We start from the raw sequence: 6,000 nt of genomic DNA, 5'->3' as shown, positions 1-6,000 counted from the left end.
AGTGACGACGCGAGTAGTAATATCTGTCCAGGAATATCTTTTGCTCCAACAGCAAGTGTTTGGTTATACCAATTGGTTTTTCAGAAACAACAAGTTTATTAGGTATCTTTACCGCATCAAACTAGATTTCTTTGATTTGAACTGGATTTGATTGAATAGATTATTTAATCTATGTATATAAGAAATTTCCATTTTTACTATATGTACAAACTTAACATATTCCTGAAATCATAAGGCTTAGAAACTTAAACTTCAAAAAATAATTTCTTTGCTAAGTAGAAATCAACTAAGAACAGACTTCACGAAATTCCATCCGCAGTGGGGTTGAGGGAGCGTTTATGAAGATCACGAAGCGGGAGGAAGACAGCTGGTATATATATCATATATTATGATAAGATATTATCAAATAAATAATCTTAAACTTGTTGTGTTTCTTATCTTTGATCCATACATCATAGCGTTCTCGTTCGATCTCGAGGACGCTAGAGAGCGTCAAGATGGACAGAAATCATTAAAATTGCTTAAAAAAATTCAATAAATGAATACTCTTTTACCGAACACCGTGCTATATAGCAAGGCTAACGAGAGAAGCTGGGAAACCAGAACCAAAGGGCCATAACCACGTCCTCTGAAAAAAGTGCACGACTAAAAAGATTCTGAAGAATAGGATTCTGGAGACATTTTAAATTCTAAATTAATCATTTAATAATAATAAATCCAGTTAATAATAAAATATACTAATTGTGATAAAGATATTGACACATAAAAAAATTTTTAATGCCACGGTATCTCATACGTTCAGGGCACGCATACATTTACCTCAATTGGCATATCGAGTAATTCCTTCTTTAAATATTCGTACATTGATACATTTTTACATGTTGCGATAAATCACCCGTACGTGGAATTGTTACCAATATTTATATTTACAGGAAGTGTGTGAAAAAATATGTTAAATCTGGAGTATAATAAAAGTTAAGCTGGGCATGTTCAATTTGAATAGTAAAATTTTATAGATCTCAAAAAAATGTGAACGTACATATTTGCCGCACAGTGCGAGACCACCTACGATATTGGTTTTATTATCGCAGCGTAGAGGTCCGGCATTGTGACGGCACTAAAACGGCATGAAAAATAGAATACAACTGTTTCACAACGGCATAACAACGCGGGCCGTAATTTCTCGTTCCATTCGACTTGAATCGCGTGGTCTTCGAGTCCTCGGAACATTGTATAATATCAACTGTTGGTTACGCTATATAATCTGCTTACGAGATGCAGAATTATAATAGTGTTGTCATTTTTGTTTTTCTTTGTCCAATCATCGTGCTATAAATTCCGTTTGTTATTTATACGAGACGGGTAGACTTAATACGAAATTAGTTCGTGTTTTAAAAATATGTACATGATTTTGTGTCTTGATTATGTTTATATTTGTCAGTTACAAAGAACTTACATTCATAATCAAGAAGAACAAAATGACATTCAATAAAGTATATTTTAAGTTTTTATATAATAAAATGTTTTCAAACTATTGGCTCTAGAACATTTAACGCCCTTTAATTCAATACTAATTATCCCTATCCCTTTGGCCTACGCGCGTAACAATATTAATAACTATAAGAAAAATAGTGATGTTCATAAGGTATACATCAAAAATAAAAATAAGCTCGTTATACCTTTCTCTAGGAGTCTTAAAATTGATAATCATTTTTTGGCAACCGTGTACGGTTATTTTATTTTTTTTAATATAAATTTGAGAAGATTGTAAAACAACAACTTGTAAAAAATGTTTCTACAAAGTAAAGAATTTTTTAAATGACAATATCAAGCTTTATAAAATAAATTGCTCTTCTGTAACATGGATATCGAGAAAGCGACATCCAAAATATCCGTCTAAGTTTTTCGTGGGCTCTTCTCAGATCAAGGCAAGTTTGCATCGTAACTCAAACATAGCTCAATCTGATTCTAGCTTCTATAAAATAGGGCATTCTCTCGTTAAATGTAAATGTGGTCACTGTAAATGATTCTATGTGAATTATTTAAATATATGAATAAATAAACACATAAATGAATTCATGTATATAAGCAATTCTATCTAATATTAGAGTATTTGATACGTCAGTTTGTACTCTACATCAACATATCGAGTGCGTGTACATCGTCATTGGCGTATCTGTTCTGGTTCACAAATTATCTCCTTCGACTGCCTTTTCCCAAGCGTAAATCAGCAAAAACTAACCAGACACTTCGACGATTCAGGAATACAGATGAACTCAAATTGTAAATAATAGAATTACAAAACGAAACGTACTGTTTGAACCACATTATAACTTTACGTTACACAAAACATCGAAACAGTTATCGCTCTACATTTATTTATTTATCTGTGGATCAAGCAAATAATTACACATTACGTTATTATATTACTATATAATAAACATTTCGTAATTCTCATAAAAAATATAAATTTGTTACAACGTTGTTCACAACCATATCACTATACAATATATGGCTACATAACATAAATATACGTACATAACATAAGACTTACTTTTATCATATAATAATCATACTTAAAAAAGAAAAACTAGTCAGTAAATGAAATAAAGCTATATAATAAGCTTATAGAATTACCAATAGCTATAAAATATGCTAAGTTTTGTATAGAATGTTTCAAAATTTACAAAATACAGCATACGTAGTCTGTATATGTAAGTTTATAGTACAATAAGCAGCTTATCTTCAGAATGATTGACATAATTGTTCTCTAAGAGAACCATTTAAAAGAATGGACGAAGGAAGTGTTCGTATTCGCCAAGTAAAACCAAACGGTTTTTTTTTTTTCAAAAAAGTTAACATCTTTTCCCGCACTTACTGCTAATTACAGTTTTAATTAAAAAAGCAATCACTCGCTAAGAAGACATAGAAATATAAGCAAAACTTATATTGGTCCCCTTCTAAGAAATCTTTACCTCACTTCGGTAATTAATTGACGTCAGCATTTTACATTTGTTTTTCGTTTTAATTTTTTGATTTCAAAAAAGTGATAAAGAAATGTAACTATAACACACCTAAAATATTCATTCAGATTAAAAAAAAATTAAATATCTTTATTTCACTGTATAACATATTATTTTTATAGTAACAATTATTTAGTGAAGTATGCAGGAAGCATTATTAACATCATTATCTTAAAATATAAATACAGATTATATTATGAAAGTGACTGACCCGTAAAATTCAGTTTAAATTGGTTTAGTGATCGCAGAGCCGTGAAATAGAGAGCTTTGTAATTATGTCCACAAAGAGTTATGACGGTTCTAAACGCAATAAATATTTGCAAACAAAATCAGATTACGAGTTGTAAAAACAGCAATAGAAAAACGGAAGTCGTCAGAAAATCTGTTAGGAAATTGTTAATTATGAATAATATAATAAAACAACACACCGCCTGTAATTTGTTTCACATTTCACGCTCACAAAACGGTTGATTAATGCTAAATCCGCGAATTGCCACAATTTCTATGTGACGGCTTACATGTGCCCATAGAAATTTACATGTAGATGTAATTTATTCAATTCGTTCATAAAATGGTCTGGATTCTGGGCGGTTTAAAGCCAACTAATTTGGTTAATGTTAATGATCAAAATTTGTGCCAGGAACGTTCTCGCCGCCTCTAATATATGGAACTGACTCGTCGGATTTAAGTTGGAAATGGGTTTAAACGTTTTGCACGTTAGGCTCATTAATCTTGTCCAGTTTATCTTGCGAGGAAGAGCAATTTAGTCACTCGGTTATAGATAGGTGTTTGATATGCACGGAGCAGAACACCTCCGCACCGCCGAATGAAATATGTGTCTAATTCCGACTGGCGCTAGTTTCCCCGCTAAGTTTCACAAAGCACTTTAACAAATGGTATACGCGAATAAGATTGGAAGCAACAAACGTAATAAATAACTCATTTATGCAGAATAAAGGAAATAACTTCGCACAATTACAACTTCCTAACCAAATATAGCTTTACATGAAATTTCGGCAAATTTTGTTGCTGATTATTCAGATTAAGTACCGATTGGCTTTCTAAGGTAAAAATCGTTTTACTGTTATTATAGGATGCTAAAAATCGGCAACAATTAAAACAAACGGTGCTATATTTAATGTCATGGGAAATTACAATGTTTAGCCGTATAATAATTTAACATAGATGTTTTGTATTAGAGTTCCCGAGCACCGGCCGAGCAACTATTGTATATTTTAATTTAGTTTGTTCGTTCACACACGTATTCGCTAGCAACGATTTAATTCCGCAGGCCCATGATGACACTGACCACAAACCATTACCTAACTGCTGCGCACTAATGAATCGTAGTTGTGTCAGTAACATCAATGATCAACATATTATTTATTTCTCTTCTATTTTGACTTGATTCTTTAAAGTTGGCCACACAGTATAATCTTTTTAACTTCCTAAAACTTTATTGGATCGAAAAAATAATGTTTTATCAATTCTTTTATGCCTTTGTTAATATAATTATGGCAGGCTCTCCATGTAATAACCAGTTATTATTTAGTTTGTTGCTTATGCATATGACGCAGTCAGGGTAGGGTCAGTACAGTCAGCCACATACCCCACATCTGTTCTTTATTATAGAATGAACCGAATTTTCATGAAATCTAAATGTCGTTTTAAACTCTTTTTAGAGCACCTGATATAACCAATGAATTTTATAATTCTTCTAAATGGTTTTACTGGTAATTGAATTGAGAGTAGTCTTCGACCACTATATATGTATTTCGTAAATTAAATTAGTTTATTTGAAGAAAAAAATCTATTCTTTTTAGCATAAGAATACCGTTGCGAAATTGATATGAAAAAAAGAATTTTAAAAAACAATTTAATTTTTAAATTAAACAAGAAATAAAAAAGTATAAATTTATCGATGATAATTTCATCAACAAATATATACTTTTTTTTCTCGTAACATATTATGTACTTTTCTATTACAGATACATTTTCATATTACGGACACAATAATCGTATAACAAGACTAACTAGACATTAATTTCAGTCTTAATGACATTTAACGCACCGTCCCCGCACTTTGGATAGCGAAAGATGGACCAACCCAACTTTTAATGAGTCTTCATTACGTCTTTCTTTTTACTTTTGCGAACCGCAATAAAATGTTATTTATTGCACAAATAAATTAACAGGCATATTCTGTACACTATAATCTTATTGACAAATACCTTTTATCCTCATAAAAATTGTAACATCATGATCATATAATGATCTAACGTAGTTCATTTACTTCTTAGTTGGTGATTTAAGTTTTTGTAATTTTACTCGTATAAAATAAATAACTATGATTCAAACGTTTTTGTTTCAATTATGTGAGATAAGCATTTTATAATTTTAATATTGTTTGTTTTCTAAATGCATAACGCGTATGCCTTATTTTAACTGCATTTTCGAAAAACCACTTTTATGCTAGTATTACAGTGGTTTAGTATAACTGAGAGAATTATTTAGGAAATAAGCTTTAATCACACAGATTTTCCCACGAAAATGAATACCCTATGTGCGAAAATACTGTATGCTAAAAAAAATTCTGTCTAGTTTTTTTTTTGAAGCAGAAAGGTTCTCGAGTGGCAACCAAGAGCCGGTTGAGGCAGCATAGGTGGCCTGCCTATGCTGCCTTTCCCCAATAGATGAACCGTCAACTAAGTTACGGTAGTGAAAAGTAGCTGGATGCGGGCAGCGCAAGACTGGTCATCATGACGATCTTTGGGAGAGGTCTATGTCTTGCAGTGGACGTCTATCAGTTGAAAAGAAGAAGTGATTTTTACTTCATTTTTTTTTAATTTAATTTTAAATAAAGTTATAATCTATGATTGATACGTTAGTACGAATATTTTTATATCTATTAAAAAGGTTATGTATTAAGTATATATAATCATTGTGTATTGAATATGTTTATTTTGTAAATTTCCTC

This window comes from Battus philenor, unplaced genomic scaffold (assembly GCF_028537555.1).
Source record: "Battus philenor isolate CCGP_79_NKW_IND1 unplaced genomic scaffold, ilBatPhil1.0.hap1 SCAF_3, whole genome shotgun sequence".
NCBI lineage: Eukaryota > Metazoa > Arthropoda > Insecta > Lepidoptera > Papilionidae > Battus > Battus philenor.
The sequence above is the reverse complement of the archived record's forward strand: the minus strand, read 5'-3'. Positions refer to the sequence as shown.